Here is an 18,626-nt window from a genome sequence, read left to right as displayed (position 1 = left end):
GAATACAGCCTAAGTCATTTTTAAAGCAAAATCAACCAACAAAGACACAATTTCATTGTATTAGGAGAATTTTACTCAAATGGTTTGTGTGCATGGATAATTAAATATATCCTTAAGCTACAGAATAATGGAGATGGATCAGTTGGCCACTAAGAAAGCCATCAATATAGATAGGAAACGATTCATTTTACCAACATGCAACCAATGTATATAAGAAGCTGTTAATATTCATTGCACAGAGGAATAGAAGGAATTATTATTAAGAAATTATTTTCTATTTAAAAGGAAAAGGGAGTCCAGCCTCGCCGCCCCAGCCTGCCACGTGCCGGCGCTCAGCCACTGCACCAGAGGCAAGCGCTGTGCTCCCGGAAGTACAATCCCGAGGACACAGCCTCTACGACACCTCCGGCTTGGGGGAATCGGTGGCATCTGTGGCGGGAGCGGCCGTGTCCACCTCGGCTCCTCACTTGGGTCCTTCCCCTCGCCTCACTGAGAGCCTGTCCCAGCCACGGGGACACCTCTTTCGTCCTCCCTCCGAGGCTCTTGGGACCAATGGATGGCCTCGGCTATCGAGGGCCGGACTGCGGACAGCGGCAAGAGACCTTCAAGATGGCAGAGGAGTAAGACATGGAGATCACCTTCCTCCCCACAGATACATCAGAAATACATCTACATGTGGAACAACTCCTACAGAACACCTACTGAACGCTGGCAGAAGACCTCAGACTTCCCAAAAGATATATGTATTTTTTTCCTTTTTTTCTTTTTGTGAGTGTGTATGTGTATGCTTCTTGGTGTGATTTTGTCTGTATAGCTTTGCTTTTACCATTTGTCCTAGGGTTCTGTTTGTCCATTTGTTTTGTTTTTATTTTAGTACAGTTTTTAGTGCTTCTTGTCAATGGTGAATTTGTTTTTTGGTTTGTTGCTCTCTTCTTTCTTTTTTTTATTATTTTTATTCTTTTAAATAATTTGTAATTTCTTATTTTAATAACTTTATTTTATTATATTTTATTATTATTTTTTTCTTTCTTTGTTTCTTTTTCCCTCCCTTTCTTTCTGAGCTGTGTGGCTGACAGGGTCTTGGTGCTCTGGCTGGGTGTCAGGCCTGAGCCTCTGAGGTGGGAGAGCCGAGTTCAGGACATTGGTCCAACAGAGACCTCCTGGCTCCACGTAATATCAAACAGTGAGAGCTCTCCCAGAGATCTCCATCTCAACGCTAAGACCCAGCTCCACTCAATGACCAGCAAGCTACAGTTCTGGATGCCCTATGCCAAACAACTAGCAAGACAGGAACACAAGCCCATCCATTAGCAGAGACGCTGCCTAAAATCATAATAAGGTCACAGACACCCCAAAACACACCACTGGACGCTGTCCTGCCCACCAGAAAGACAAGATCCAGCCTCATCCACCAGAACAAAGGCACCAGTCCCCTCCACCAGGAAGCCTACACAACCCACTGAACAAACCTTACCCACTGGGGGCAGACACCAAAAACAGTGGGAACTATGAACCTGCAGCTTGTGAAAAGGAGACCCCAAACACAGTAAGTTAAGCAAAATGAGAAGACAGAGAAACACACAGCAGATGAAGGAGCAAGGTAAAATCCCACCAGACCAAACAAATGAAGAGGAAATAGGCAGTCTACCTGAAAAAGAATTCAGAGTAATGATGGTAAAGATGATCCAAAATCTTGGAAATAGAATGGAGAAAATACAAGAAACATTTAATAAGGAACTAGAAGAACTAAAGAGCAAACAAACAATGATGAACAACACAATAAATGAAATTAAAAATTCTCTAGAAGGAATCAAAGGTAGAATAACTGAGCCAGAAGAACGGACAAGTGACCTGAAAAATAAAATAGTGGAAATAACTACTGCAGAGCAGAATAAAGAGAAAAGAATGAAAAGAATTGAGGACAGTCTCAGAGACCTCTGGGACAACATTAAACGCACCAACGTTCAAATTATAGGGGTCCCAGAAGAAGAGAAAAAGAAAGGGACTGAGAAAATATTTGAAGAGATTGTAGTTGAAAACTTCCCTAATATGGGAAAGGAAATAGTCAATCAAGTCCAGGAAGTGCAGAGAGTCCCATCAGGACTCACCAAGAAAAAAAGGGAGAAGACTCAAATGAACAGAATTAAAAATGAAAAAGAAGAAGTAGCAACTGACACTGCAGAAATACAAAAGATCATGAGAGATTACTACAAGCAACTATATGCAAATAAAATGGGCAACCTGGAAGAAATGGACAAATTCTTAGAAAAGCACAACCTTCCGAGATTGAACCAGGAAGAAATAGAAAATATAAACAGACCAATCACAAGCACTGAAATTGAAATTGTGATTAAAAAATCTTCCAACAAACAAAAGCCCAGGACCAGATGGCTTCACAGGTGAATTCTATCAAACATTTATAATACTGAACTAAAATCCGATAATAATATCTGTCATCCAAAGTTCTCTTTGTGTCACAAAAATCATAAGTGCACAATAAAGACTCAACCAAACAAAAAGGTTTGAGATTGCTTAAATGGTTTGTAAAACATTTATAAATGTGTTGAAGAAGTCAGTTTGATAGCTGGAATGTAATATTATTTCAAAGCCCACAGTAAATTCAATGATCTTCATCTTACAAAAGCAAATTTGACTCAATCTAATGTAAAAAAGAAAGTGGTTTTCAAATTGAGTCATGTTTAAAAATGGGCAGAAGACCTAAATAGACATTTCTCCAGAGAAGTTGTACAGATTGCCAACACACACATGAAAGGATGCTCAACATCACTAATCATCAGAGAAATGCAAATCAAAACTACAATGAGGTATCACCTCACACCAGTCAGAATGGCTATCATCAAAATATCTACAAACAATAAATGCTGGAGAGGGTGTGGAGAAAAGGGAACCCTCTTGCACTGTTGGTGGGAATGTAAATTAATACAGCCGCTATGGAGAACAGTATGGAGGTTCCTTAAAAAACTAAAAACAGAACTACCATATGACCCAGCAATCCCACTACTGGGCATATACCCTGAGAAAACCATAATTCCAAAAGAGTCATGTACCACAATGTTCATTGCAGCTCTATTTACAATAACCAGGACATGGAAGCAACCTAAGTGTCCATTGACAGATGAATAAATAAAGAAGATGTGGCACATATATACAATGGAATATTACTCAGCCATATAAAGAAATGAAATTGAGTTATTTGTAGAGAGGTGGATGGACCTAGAGTCTGTCATACAGAGTGAAGTAAGTCAGAAAGAGAAAAACAAATACCGTATGCTAACACATATATATGGAATCTAAAAAAAAAAATGGTTCTGAAGAACCTAGGGGCAGGACAGGAATAAAGATGCAGACATAGAGAATGGACTTGAGGACACGGGGAGGGGGAAGGGTAAGCTGGGACGAAGTGAGAGAGTGGCATGGACTCTACTTTTACATTTGGTAGTGGCATACACTACCAAATGTAAAATAGATAGCTAGTGGGAAGCAGCCACATAGCACAGGGAGATCAGCTCAGTGCTTTGTGACCACCTAGAGGGGTGGGATAGTGTGGGTTGCAGGGAGACGCAAGAGGAGGAGATATGGGGATATATGTATATGTATAGCTGATTCACTTTGTTATAAAGCAGAAACTAACACACCACTGTAAAGCAATTATACTCTAAGAAAGATGTTAAAATAAATAAATAAATAAAATGTATATGGAGAAAAAAATAAGGAAATGGGTTTGTTATTTTAAATTTGGTAAATGGATAAAAATCAAAACAGGAAAAAAAATGACTCATAATATCACAACCCACATACATTCACTGTCAACATTTTGTACCATTCACTTCTAGTTTTAAATGTAAGTGTTAAATTTATATAGTAAAATCATAATGAGCATGGAATTGTGTTTCTACTTTTTTATTAATTACTTTTAAAATCAGAAATTCTAAAGTTTTTTTTAATATCAACATATTAATTTATTTGCTTTATTAGTCTATTATTTATTTTAATTTGCATAATTTTTTTCCGTTTCACCAGCTATTATTTTGATTCTTGTTTTCCTGTGTAACAAAAAATGATGTAATAAAAATGTATCAGAAAATGACTGCTTTTAGGATTCTCAGTATATATTGCTAAACTGATTTTTAAAAATTCTGATCAGTGTTTGACTGTGGAGAAGCAGTACAGCATGCTGCTTAAGAGCAGAGAATCCGAAGCAGCCTTTATGGACTTTACCACTAACTTGCTGCATGACATTGGGAAGATCACTTAACCTCTCTGTGACTCAGTTTCTTCAGCTCTAAAGTTTAGGTAGTGATAGTATGTTCCTCCGAGAAGCGCTGCAGTATTAAACATTAATATATGTAAATGCTTAGAATAGTTCTTGCCCATAGCAATGTGAACCCTGATTATAAGAAATGTATCCAGGTAAATTGATAGAAACTTGTTGTTCCCAACTATTAATTATGTCATATTATCCAAGGTTACCCCTTTCACAGGTAAGCAAAACTTAGACTAAATATCAACTACAGTTAAACCCAGCTTGCAACCCTTTGTGTAGATGTTTAATATAATATACTTGTCAACTATATGTAGGCTTTTATTGGGGGAAATTTTTACTCACAGTCATTTTCAAGTAATTCCTTCCTTGTTGGCAGTGGGAGTAGTTTCTTATTAGTGAATTCATCAGGGGCAAGGTGAACATGCCATTTCAGCCCATGGGTGCATGGCCTTAGCATCTGCATCCCTGCCCTAGGGATTCAGCTATTTCTGCCTTAGCATTCCATTTGACTTCTGAACTGGCAACTGGTATTTTTATTTGGCATCTACAAGGCGTGTCTAAATTATTCCTCTAAATTCCACAGGGATTTCCATAAATAAGAGTCCCATATGAAGCCATGTTTTTTAGAAGACCCATTTGCCTGTATATAATCCAAGGTCATTGACTACAGTTTAAAAGGTTACAAATATCCAAATATTCCCCTGAGGCATGAGCCTAACTTCTCTTTTCCTGCATTGTAAGTGGGTCTCAGGTCTGCCCACTGCAGACTTTCCCTTGACTTCTTCCACCAAGGTTTTACCTTCTGCAGGGGATAGTGTGACTGATTTCCAAATGGCAATGTGTCCCTTCAATTCAGGAACTCCCATCCATGGACCAAGCAGTCAGCTTTGCCTCAGCTGGGGAAAAGTCAGAAGGTTCAGACTACAAATTGAAAGGGGTGTGGAGGACCTAAGAGACTCAATTGTTGGCTCTGTTGGCAGTGAGGCAATAACCTGCTCATATATATATGATGCACTCACACTGAATTTTTCCACTCCCTCTCCATGTACTTCAATCGCTATTCTAATATTTTTCTGACCTCTCCCGAGACATAATTATTATTTATAGCCTTACAATTACCTGATGCACATCTCTGATGGGGGCACTTTTGACCAATGCCCAGTAACAAGCTAGAAATGTTCATTCAAATGGCAGCATTTGTGTTCAAAACCTAGAGGTCTCTGCGGGGTAGCCTTATTCAATTTCTGCCAAGTGCTCTAGTCTTCATGTATTCTAGCTTTAAACAGGTCTAGCACTACCTGCTCAGTTGAGCCATAAGGGCTGATTGGGACTGCCTATGCTGTCACTCTTAATAAGACTTTTAGTGTTCGGTTTTGCTCAGAGCCCCATTCAGGATCTGCTATTATTCTCTTAGCTTTGTGAAAAGGATTCCTGGATAAGGAATACATTTTTATCAAAGTCCGGACACCGCTAATCCCTGAGCTTCTTGCTTAAAACAAGTTATCTGAGAGATGGTAACTGAGTCCTCACATTTTGAAGAATGTCTCTGGTTGCCATCACCACATAATTCTCAGGAATTTCACAAAATGAATTGCCCTTGAATTCTAGGTGGATTTATTTCACAAACACTATTAGTCATGTGAGTGACTACAGTTTTTAACTCCCCCTACATTTCCTCCTTTGAAGAGATCAATTATTATTTTATCAACATAGGGAACTAACTTGCTTTTTATGGTTATCAAGTCCAAGTGCCACCTCACTAGATTATGGCATTATGGTGGTAAATTCAAATAACTTTCTAGAATAGTGGATTCCATTTCATGAGAATGCAAATTGTGCCTGGATGGGATTCAAAACTGGCATTTTAAATAAATCATTAACCATATCTATATTGACTGACCAATTCTGCTTGAACTGTTGTATTTCCTATACAGTACTTAAAATACTTTGTAAGGGGAATTCCCCCATGCTCCAGTGGTTAAGACTCCGTGCTTTCACTGCTGAGTGAGCAGTTTGGATCCTTGGTCAGGGAACTGAGATTCTACAAGCCACGAGGTGTGGCCAAAAAAAAAAAAAAATACTATGTAGGCACTATATGGGTATACCTCCGTACAACTGAAATGTTCAGAGGAATAAAGTTTTTAATCCTTGACAACCTACCATGAGTCTCCAGGAACTGCCTTATAAACTGATTGGAAAATACTGATGAAAAGAGAATTAGGGAGAATCAAACTCCAACTTCAGCATTTCCTTGATTAGAACACAGATCTTATGCTGCCCCCTAAAATTCTGTATTACCTAATTTCTACTACCTAGAAGGGCATGGATAATTGCAAAAGGTCCCATTTAGCAAGGCCAATTAAAACTAGGCAAAGGAGAAGCTTAGCTGATAACTCCCATGAAAAGAGTAATGGCAAAAAATGCTCCACACTCCAAAATGTCCAATACTGTTATACTTTCAGGTAAAGGTGACTGGACTAGAGAATAATCTTTTCAATTTGTAACTTTAGTTCCCTTCTTTATGTAATTGATATGCCCTCCCAGTTTAACTTGTACCTTTCAAAGTGCCATCTCTATTCCCTGTAAGGATTACTGTACATACAGCCCCATATCCATCAATCCTAAAATGATTTTACAAAATATTTCCAAGCAATACCATTCGAATTGTTATAAGGCCTAAGATGCTGCCCATGTTTCCCACCACACCACCCGTGGATGAGGAAAGCAACTCTCATCCCCTCAATCTGTTTTAGATTCAGTAGATTTAAGAAAAAGAGTAAACTGACCCTCCCACCCCATTCAAGTATTTTCCAGTCTAAATCCTAATTATCTTAATTAGATTTTAACTCCTCCAGGTTAGAAAAAAATAAGACACAATTGGCATGATGTTTTAATAGGTTGGGATTGGGTCAGAGTGGATCTCTCGTCTCCTTAGCATTAAAAATATGCTATCAATTTCTTCGTAGAAGTCTTGTCAGTGTTCTTTATTTCAACCCATTCTTCAAAAGACACCAGTTGAATAGGCTATTGTTACCATCATTAGTCTTTTCATTTCTTCTTTTTGTGCCATATCTCAGTTGGACCACGTGTATCATTTTCTCATCACACATCCCAAGTCACAGTACTTCCTGAATATCCTCTTAGCCTACTAAGAGCAGGTACCTAAGTTGCTCAAGATAGATAGTTCTTTTATTACATCCTGTATCATAGTCTGCATCAATGGCATTAAGTTCAGCGCATTACCCTTGATCATGATAAAGCCCAGCTAGGTGGATGGTCAGCACATTCTTATCACTTTAGGAGAATTCCACCTGTGAGTCAGTGCAAGTTGAGGCAATTAACCCTCCAAAGGTTTTTTTCCAAACCATCATCTTCACCCACTGTGGCAACATAATTGCTATACCATGGAGAAACATCTATTCACAAAGGTCTGTGGCCACTTGGCCATTAGTCTATTCTACTTGGCAGTATCTTAAATTGATGAAGTGTCTATTGGCTGTTAATTCTTTTTACTGGTGTCTCTCTTTAAAATGTCTAGTTCTTTCACAGAATATCCTTGGAATTCTATGGTCACCTAAGTTTTGCTTCCAGGTACTTGTATAATTGTTTTAAGTAACCAGTGGTCTTAACTGAGTTATTTTGCAACTGAATATAGCACTTTTTCCGAACTGTTTAGTGCACCAAGGATGTAATATATGACCAGAAAGACTTCCAAAAAAATGTCTGTTTCTTATTTTCTCATTTTTCCAGCATTGTGTATTAGATATCTAACTTTCACCAGAGATGGTCACATTATCGAGGGAAAACATTTTTTGTACATTTTCCTTTTGCCTGGAACTCTATTCATTTAGCCCATCGTTCTAAGCTTATTTCTCCTGAATTCTTTGATAAAATTTGCCTTTCATAATCTACCTCAAGTCTTCTTTCCACCAACAATAAGTAGGCATTAAATTATCCTAAAGCATTTCTAATCCCTCTTTTTTCTTGCTAAAAAGTGCCTTAGCTATCATTATTTGTAAAAAATAAAGATAATTCTGCTAACAGCACTAATCTAAGAAACACAGAATGGGATTATCAAATCAGACTCACAACAATCAGAGACAGACAGGCAAGCCATAGACAAGGACTTTCTTTTATCTTTCTAATAATTAATGCTGTCAAGTGTGGTGATTTGCATGTTCACAAGATTTAACCAAATCATTTCTCTCTGGTCATTCTCCCAGTTCCAACTGGAATGACAAGTCAGAGACAAGTTGCTAACCCTGCCCCCCTCCTTTTTTAATCCAAGAAAAAGTTGATGACAATTTAACATAAATAATTTTTAGTAGGTATGGACAGAAAATGGTTAATTAAAGAGATACATAAGATGTATAAGAACTTGATTTAATTAACTGAATGTAGCATGTGTGTGCTATGGTCTGAATTTGTCTCCTCAAAAGTCATATGTTGGAATCCTAATGCCTAATGTGATGGTATTTGGAGGTGGGGCCTTTGGGAGAGAGTAGAGAGTGAAGCCTTCAGGTATGGGATTAGAACCCTTATTAAAGAGGACTGGAGAACTTGCTTGCCCCTTCCCACATGGGAGGAATTGAGGAGTCAGTGAGAAGTTGGCAGTCTGCAACCTGGAAGAGGTCCTTCACCAGACCCTGATCATGCTGGCACCCTGATCTTGGACTTCTAGCATCTCAAACTGTGAGAAATAAATGTCTGTAGCTTACAAGCCATCCAATCTCTGGTATTTTGTTAGAGCAACCCAAATGGAACAAGACAATACAGAGAAATATATCCCAGGCTTCTTGATTTTTGTTTGTTGTGATTATTTATTTATTTGTTTGTTTATGAACGAATTGAATTATCTAAATCTAGATTTGATTTACTTCTGCTGGTTTTTCTGTTTGACTGAAGAAATAATATTAGGTTGATGAAAATAGCCAATTTTTTTACATGACTGAAATAGGCAAAGATAACTCTATATAATTTTTTTCACTAAATGAGCACACATTTTTTTATAGAATAGAGATCCTGCAGCGATTTTAGGGAGTTCTTAGACATCTTCAAAATATTCTTTCTGTTGCATTCTCTCTCTCCTCTCCCTCTGATCCCAAGTACATTTATTCCCTAAATATCTCTCTGGTGCTCTGACTTTTATTTTCTTTGACTTCAGTTTAGATAATTTGTGTTTAATCTGCTGTTAAGCCTTTTCAATAAATATTTTATTTCAGATACTTTAATTTCCAGTGATAGGATTTTAATAATTCTTCCTTAGAGTTAAATTTTATCCTCATAAAGTCACCCCTATTTCTCTATTGTTTATGGCAGATACAATTCTAACCCCACTATTTCTGATAAGTATCTCTATTTACTAACAACAGTGACGATGCTATTTTATTCATTATTTTGTAGTATTTTTTTCTTGAAAATATTTTTTAGTCATCCACAGAGTTTTGCTTTTACTCTAAAGACACAATTTGACACAAATGATTTGTCCTTAAAGCATAACTATCTAGCTTCAAAGTTATGATAGAATTTTAAGAAGACATTAGAACTATTTTACTAGTGTTGATAGTATGAGATATAATCATCTGTCCTTGTGATATTATCTTTGTAATTCTTAAAAAATATATATAGGTATGCATTTCAAAACTCTCCTGGAGAATCCTTCTAGAACATCAGAAACATTGTATTCGAATTTTGGTTATACCTGCCCAATAGTAAGAATACTTACAACTTAAAATTCTTTCATGCAATGTTTCCTTTAAAACTTGTTAGTTACCTTTTGGAATTACATTCAGAAATCCATCTAGTCTCACTATCTCCTGAAGGCCAGACAGTATCTAAACCATGCAATTAACAATGTTCATTCAACATAGTTATTCAAGGATGAATTTCCTTTGGTCAGATTTCACACTTCCGCTCCAGCATGTAAGGAGTTTAGAAATCACCACTGTGTCTTAACAACAAGGAAAAAGCTGATAAAGCTAAAAGAATCAACAACTCATTTTTTTTTTTGTATTGGAAGTATAGTTGACTTACAATATTATATTAGCTTCAGGCGCACAACATAGTGATTTGATATAGGTTACACACCATACAAAGTTATTATAATATTACAGACTATATTCCCTGTGCTGTACATTACATCCTGTGACTTATTTGTTTTATAACTGGTAGTTTGTACATTTGTATCTCTCAATCCCCTTCACTTATTTCATCCATTCCACCCACACACCCCGCCAGGCAACCACTAGTTTCTCCTCCGAATCTGTGAGTCTATTTGGATCTCCAGCGGGGACCCAGTCATAGGGATTCCCTCACACTTCTATGAGTTTTACCTGCAGGAGTGGTAACATTTTCTTACAGCAGATACTGAGGAAATATCCCCTCGTGTTTCCAGCAGGAGGGGGGGAAAAGTATTTTGAAATATGCCAGAGTATTCTGTTCTTCTTAACAAGTCCTGCTCTCAGAAGAAACTATTTTACTAAAGCCTAACCTGCAGAGATTTTATCAGAACCTAACTCATCTGGGGGAAGGGAAATACCAAACTCTAGCTCTAGACCCCTCTAATAATGCTGGTCCGACCTAACAGAGGTGGAGAGGCAGAGGCCAAAAAAAAAAACAAAAACAAAACTGAGACACACTGGTGAAGCTCACTGTTCAGGGGCACAGGCTCGCCAAAAGGTTGAAACCTAACCTAATCATAGGATTATAGACTGCTTCCCCTCCCCCAACACCTTACCACTACATTACCAAAGGCCTATGTCTTGCAGTTCCTTTTACCCAGTACAGGATGTCTATCTTTCAACAAAAAATTGTAAGGCATATTAAAGGTAAAAAGCACAGTTTGAAAAGACTGAACAAGTATAAGAGCCAAACACAGACATGGCAGGGATGTTGGAATTAGACCAAGAGTTAAAAAAACTTAATATGGCAAGGGTTTTAATGGAAGAAGTAGATAACATATAAAAACAGATGGATAGTATAAACAAACAGATGGACATTTTAAGAAAGACTGGAAAAAATAGAACAGAATATCCAAGAATTGTGGGACAACTACAAAAGGTATAACATATGCATAATGGAAATATCAGAAGGAAAAGAAAGAGAGAAAGGAGCAGAAGTAATATTTGAAGCAATAATGACTGAGAATTTCCCCAGACTTATATCAGACACCAAACCACAGATCCAAGAAGCTCAGAGAATCTGGTTATTACATGTGATGCTGCTATTAATACATCCCACAGTCATGGTATCGTTAATGATGTGGGCTGATCATAGAGATGATACACAGTATTGCTAAAACAAAATGGTTACAGTTCTTCTTAAGGCATGAATTTAGAAAATAATTTCTAAACTACACATTTCACCCCTGTTTTAGGTGACAAAAATGCTGAGTCATCTAACTAATTGTGACAAAATAGTAAGTTTAGGGATGCATTAGTGTGTGATTGTAACCAAGAAAGCTTGTATCTAATCAATTATATTTTACTCTGAAATGACTAGGCAGAATTAAAGATGGTCAGATTAGGAGCTAAAATATGTCTGTAAGTGAAGAAAGGATTTGGCCTTCTATATTTGAACTAATGGCTAAGGAGAAGAAGAATGTATGTTTTTGGGTCTAAATAGCATTCACCTCAGGCTCTAAAGTTCGACACATTACATGCAACAATCAAGCAAAAATTATGAAATCAATAAAAGCAAGAAATACACTGTCAAAGACAAAACAATCAACAGAAAAAGATTAGTAAAGGATGTGTATGTTGGAACTATGAGACAGATAATTTAAAATACTATGATTACTATGTCAAAATCCTCTTGGAACATTTTGGCAGACAATTGGAAACTATAACAGAAGTTGAACGGAAATATGAAAGAAAAGATTAAATAGAAATACTGTTTAAATATTCAACTGAGTTGAGGAAAGAGTCAGTGAAATTAAATATAGATTGAAAAACATTATCCAAACTGGAATACAAAGGGGAATAAGTATAAATAAATAAATAAGCAAATAAACAAATGAAAACAAAAATTAGAACAGAGCATCCAAGATCTGTGGAACAATATCAAATGGCTTATGTATAATTTGAGTCTGAGAAGAAGGAAAAAGAAAATGGAGGAGAAAAAATATTTGTAAAGGGAATGGCTAAGGATTTTCAAAAAATAACGAAACATATTAAACCAAATAGCTATAAGCTCAGAGAACTCCAAACAGGATAAATACCATAACACACACATATAACATACAAACTACTGAAAACAAATATGAAGAAAATTGTGAAGTAAATTAAAGGAAAATAGACACATTGCATTATTTTTAATAAGTATGTGGAGAATATTGATACCAATCTTTATTAAAAAAAATTAGATGTATTCCTATTTAGATAAGAAACAAGACAAAGAAGCCTAGAATCACTGCCACAATTTAGTATTGGCAGTCTCCGAAAACACTAGAAGTAAGAAAAGGGAGTAAAAGGTACAGGAATTAGAAGTAAAGAAATAGAAGTCTCATTTTTTTTGTAGGTCATGTAATTATTATTGTAGAAAACCAAAAGAAACAATAGAAAAACATACAGAACTAATAAAAATAATTTAATAGCTTTCCTCTGTACTAGAAAAACCAATTAGAAAATATGAGAAATAAAATATCATGTTTTTCTAGGAGTATAAATATGTTATGACAAAAAAATTAATTCTATTAAAGGAAATAAGTGAATAATTAAAGATATTTACCATGCTTATAGAAAGGACAATATACTAAAGATATTATATCTCAAAATAAATTTATAAAGATATTATATCTCATAAAATCATGGTCAAAATTGTATATATTTATATAGATTATGAAGACAAAGATCCACAAACAGTTAATTTCCAAAATATACTCTACCAGCTATTAAGCCATGCTACAAAACCTTATTTCTAAAAACAGTATGGGTACCCTGGGCAACTCAAACAGAATAAAGAGCTCAAAAAGAGATCAATGTATATATTTTGGTATTTAATATATGATAAACTTGATAACACAAAGCAGTGGGACATGTATCCCTGGAACAAATAGATACAGTTATTTTGGAATGAAATCTGGTTCTAGTTAATGAAATTAACTATGTGTTGATCATGCAGTTCCTGGCCCACACCTCTAGATATATATACCAGAGAGATGCCAACATGTGTTCATAAGGGAATATGAACAAGGACACTCATCAAAGCATTGTCTGTGTTAGTAGGGAGTTATAAGCAACTCAGATATTCAACACTAGAGAAATGTATACCTTAAGTATACTACGCAAAATCTGTGACAAATAGAGCAATTGACCAAAAGAACATAAAACAATATATGGGTACGTCCTCCAAAGAAAGTGTGCATGCATGAAATTAGAAACACAGTGAAATTTATGTAAATGTAAAAAACAAAGAAGCACTACATATTATATGTCGGTGGATATATATCTAAGGGCTTTTGTCAAAAGATTAGATGTTTATGAGGTGGAGAGAAGAGAGATAAAAGACAAAGAAATACAAAGTAAATACATTTAAAATGAGAAGATAGGAATTTTCTCGAGCACTATTAAAATTAACTAGAGCTCTAATTAAAACATAGAGCACTATGAAGCCATAGAGGGTTCTAAAGTAAGTAATTACATAGAATATGCAGATTTAATACTTGGAAAATTCTAATGTGTAGCTGGTAAGTACTATGGCTAATTATTACATTCTCTCTAGCTGACTTTTACTATTAAGATAAAAAAGCTGCTTTTTGTTTGTTATTTATTTATCATTTTTCCTTCCTCTTATTTGATTTTGTACACATCCTTAAGGGCAGTATTTTTTCTCCAAGTGGTATTTTTCACAGTGAATCTTAGGGTCATGAATTTATTGTCTCAGTATACCTGTAACCTTCTTAAAGAGATCTGAACACTTAAAATATGTCCAGATCCTTCTATCAGTTCTACAGACGTGCAGTAAATGTGTCTTATTCAACTTTGCTCTGCGTCAAGGACCTTGAGAACGTATATAGTAGTTATACAAAGAAATGGAATTTTATCTAATATGCTGGTGACATTTCTGTCAAGACATTGACCCTGGCTGAGCATACATTAAGGACCATATTGTTATTTCTAAATTTTTAAATATTATGGAAGAATTATACAAAAATGTCTGTAATAGTTTAATTTACATCTATATTTTAAGCCCTTCAGCCTTCTTTTTTTTTCTTTTAGAGTCTTCCTTCTGGACTTCTAGTGAGATTATAACCCAGTGTTATTGGTTTAATAATAGTAAAGTATGATGACAGGACACTTAGGAAATGCCACTATATGTGAAACAGAATGTAATGTGATTTTAGATCTGGAAATCACTGGTGGCGAGCAAAGTGCGAATAAATATCAAATGTCTTCTCTTTAGCACTAAATGTAAAATGTTCCAAATCATTTTATCCAACTCTAGATGTTAACTTAAATGTAAATGCACATATTGAATGCAATAGCAGCATAGCAAACAGAATTCATAGCAGAACAAGTAACGTGATTGGGGATGCTGTTTTACTTTATTTCTTAATGCCAAGAAACAGCAAATAGAATTGGTCTTTAAAAACACAAAGCATAGGGCGCTTCGGGTGCTATAAAAGATACAGCTGCACTATCCATGATCTAGACGGCATCTAAATTTCAATCTTGTAACATAGGAGAGTGAGGTAAAAACCTTACCTAGGCAATTGTATTAAAACAAAATCTAACATGCCACCACTTCCAAATGGTTAAAATATCTGCTTTAGAACATACTTTTAAGTCTATCAATTAGCCTATTTTCTAAGACATTCATGCTGAGAGGAGTTAACTTTCTTGATTTGGAGATAATACTGATTAAGACCAAAAAGTGAATCCTTTTATGCCTTGTGAGATCCAAAAATTACATAATATCAATTATGTTTTGTCTAAGTCAAAGACATTTGGTAAGTTTGCAGACTCATTGAAGACATACTTTTACAGGATCATTTAGAGGTCTAAATTTTACCTAAGAAAATTATTCATTGGAATCTGAGGCAAAAACGTAGTAATGAGAAACTCAAGATAATGGTTTGGAATTCCCATCCTGAACAAAATAAACTTACTCTTAAAGAGCTCATAACTTTTATTTTTTATTTGTCATTTGTTGCCCTAAATTGCGTCCTTATTTTCTCAAGTAAAGTTGTTCTCAGCAGGGTGTTGGGTATATCAGAATTCATCCCCAAATATCCCTTGATACAGTTCAATAAACTACGGTATAAATTTGTACAACAGAATAATTTGGCATTAGTAAAAAGCACGTGTAGATCTATCTGTGTTATGCAACGTTCTCTAGAACTAGAGCTTAGAACAGTGCACATTGCATGATTTATTCTGTTTTTTAAAAAAAGGATATGCATGCCCACCTATAGATAAACATAGGAATAGAGAGATTATTTTTACAGATATGCTAGTACATGCATATTATTTTTCTGGAAAGGTGTAAAAGAAAAAAATTGATGATGAATAACTTTGAAAACAAAAAATAGGGTCGAAAATGGAAAGACGTATTTGCTTCTCATCTGGTACTGTTGTGTGCTGTTCGACCTTCTTGGCAGGCTGTTCATTTTATTTAAAATTAATCACTGAGATTATCTGGCTGGTGAGATTACAGGCTATTTTAATTTTTTTCTGTTCTTAAAACATAGTATGAATTAATTAATGAAAAGAAAACATAAGGCAGGAGGCAAAGAGGGAGAAAGGGAGAAAGGATGGAAGAAAAAGAGGAAGGAAGGAAAGAACAAATAGAAGAATGCTTTCAAAGCAAATGCAGCTTGCTTTCCCAATTGGTATGCCCAGCATGAGGAATAGACAGGAATGTGGAGGCAAATGCAGTGTGAAAAAATGTTGTTAAGTAACTAATACCCCTGGCCTATTATTAGAACAGAAGTATTGAGGTAACGTTTTTTGATCATTTCTTACCATCTCGTGTCAATGTGCTTAATCTTACAATGATTTCTCCTCAAAATTCTAAATATCTGACAATTCCTTTTTTTACATAAGCTACAGCAAGAAGTTTTACAAACCTTTATAAAGTTTTAAAACTTTATAAGGAAGTTTATAAACCTTTAAATATAGTAGCAAAGTTTTTGTAATTAAATGCTCAGCATTGGTTAACTGCGCATAAACAACTGTGAATAGTGCAGATTTTTAAAGAACATTTTGCTTGTAAAAATCACTGTTCAAGTTTCCAACCAGGTATCCCTTTTAAAAATGAAATTTGAACAGTATTTGCTTAAGAACGTTGAAAAATTACTTTTGCATCAGAAAACATACCAATAAGCTATGATGCCTAGTTTTGATGTGTGTAATTAAAAGATCACCCTCTTCCCTAACTTCTAAAAAATTTCACACTTGTCTATAAATTGGTAAGATTTTCTTAGGGCAAGATATATAAAATGCCTTTATTCTGAGTATATATTTTTGATACTTTTAGGAATATATACTAAAAATATAGTTAATTATATACTTTAAAGGGAATATGGAAATTTATTGGAGCATTGCTCATAATATTGAATATTTAGAAGTGACCATAATATCTAACAAAATATGATTAGTTTTAGAAAGTATGCATTGAAAAACTATTCAATCTAAGAGACACAGAGCTTATAAGTACTGCTAGATAAATCCATAATATATTTCATTTGAAAACAACCACAATACAAAATGCATAATTTAGTTTCATTTGCAAGAATGACTTTATTTTTTTCTACATATAAATTGATATACGCATAAAAAATCTGGAAAGATACACATTGGAATGTTAGAATGTTTGCTTCCAATTCGTAGGATTAATGGAGCCTTTTTTTCCCATATGTGTATTATTTAGCTATTCTACAAAGAACATTTAATATTTGGGCAATAGAAATAAAGTAAAAATAAACTATAAAATACCAAATTAAAATTACAGTACCACATGTCTCTGAATTATGATTTCTTCTACTGCACTCATGCCTGAAGTCTCAATTCAAACATCTCCTCCTCTGAGAAGATTGCATGGAATTTTGCAGCTTGATTTGATCATACTGCTTTGTCACCAATCTACTTGTCTTTATTTTTTTAAGGTTACCTATCAAAATGAGAGCCAGTATTTAATAACAAGCCTAATTGTCCACTGAATTCCTTGAAAGCTAACACCATATCCCCATTATCTAAGAAAAATCTATAAATTAGCATTTCTTCAGTGTGGTTTAAATCAAAACCAAAAATATAAGAAAGAGAAGTTTTTAAATATCCATAAACCAGTCCATATGTGCAAACTTTGGTCAATCTATAGGTAATTACACATACAATCTGTCTGTAAATAATTCTACAAGGGAAAAAAAATTCTCCTTATGAATATATGGTACTTAAAAGCCATCAGTCATTGGATAACTTCTGGGAATTTTCTCATATTCAAAGTGGCAGGCCAGAAAAGATACAAATGTTTGTTAATAGCTTTGAGTGCAATATGAAATTCAATCCATTATTGATGGAACAGATCAATAATCAATAAGTGTAACACTGAAGATACTTTTGACATGTCCCCTTGAAACTGTACAACTTCTGGGCCAGCCATTTGCCTATTGTTCTCACATCTCAGTCTTTTATTTGCTCTGCTCTTTATTTCAAGGAACTGCATTCATGCAGACTTTTGCCAAAATGACTTAGAGTTAGGTTTAGCCAATGCGAGGCACTGGTAGAATATTAGAGACTAGGAGAAGAGAAATCAAGGTATACCTCCTCTCCCGTGCTGCCACTGATGTTGTCACAAGTGTCTGAGTCACCATGGTGGCTCTAGTTCCTGCCAGATAATGTCTCTCCCTGTGTTTATGGCACCTACTTGGCAGTCTCCACCATGGCTCTACATCCCATAGAATGACCCTGGCTTCCAGGTTAGTAACATCATTTCTACCTGTTTTTCTCTAGCCTTTGGAGTGATATCTAGTTCCCTCTGTTTACTAGTCTTTAGATTGCTTCACTGGTTCTCCAACTCTTGCATCACACATATAATCAATTATTTGTATCAAAATCTCTATGTTTGAAACAACTAGGGTGTTTTCTCATTTTTCTCTGGTATCTTTCAATACAGCACTCAAGGCTTCTTTTGTAACTCAAATTACAGAGAAGTTGGTATGCAAAATGCCTTCCTCAAAAGTACTATGTAGCAAAAGCTCTAGTTTACCTCATCTACCTATCTGGAAACCACATTCTTAAATGTATAATTGAGTATACAATTGTTCAAAAACTTCTGCAAAACAACACCGGACAAAACTCTTTTTACTCAGTACTTGCTAGAAGCACCACAAACATTGAGAATG

The sequence above is a fragment of the Balaenoptera musculus genome, chromosome 7, assembly GCF_009873245.2.
Source record: "Balaenoptera musculus isolate JJ_BM4_2016_0621 chromosome 7, mBalMus1.pri.v3, whole genome shotgun sequence".
Lineage (NCBI taxonomy): Eukaryota > Metazoa > Chordata > Mammalia > Artiodactyla > Balaenopteridae > Balaenoptera > Balaenoptera musculus.
Note: the sequence above shows the minus strand (reverse complement) of the source record.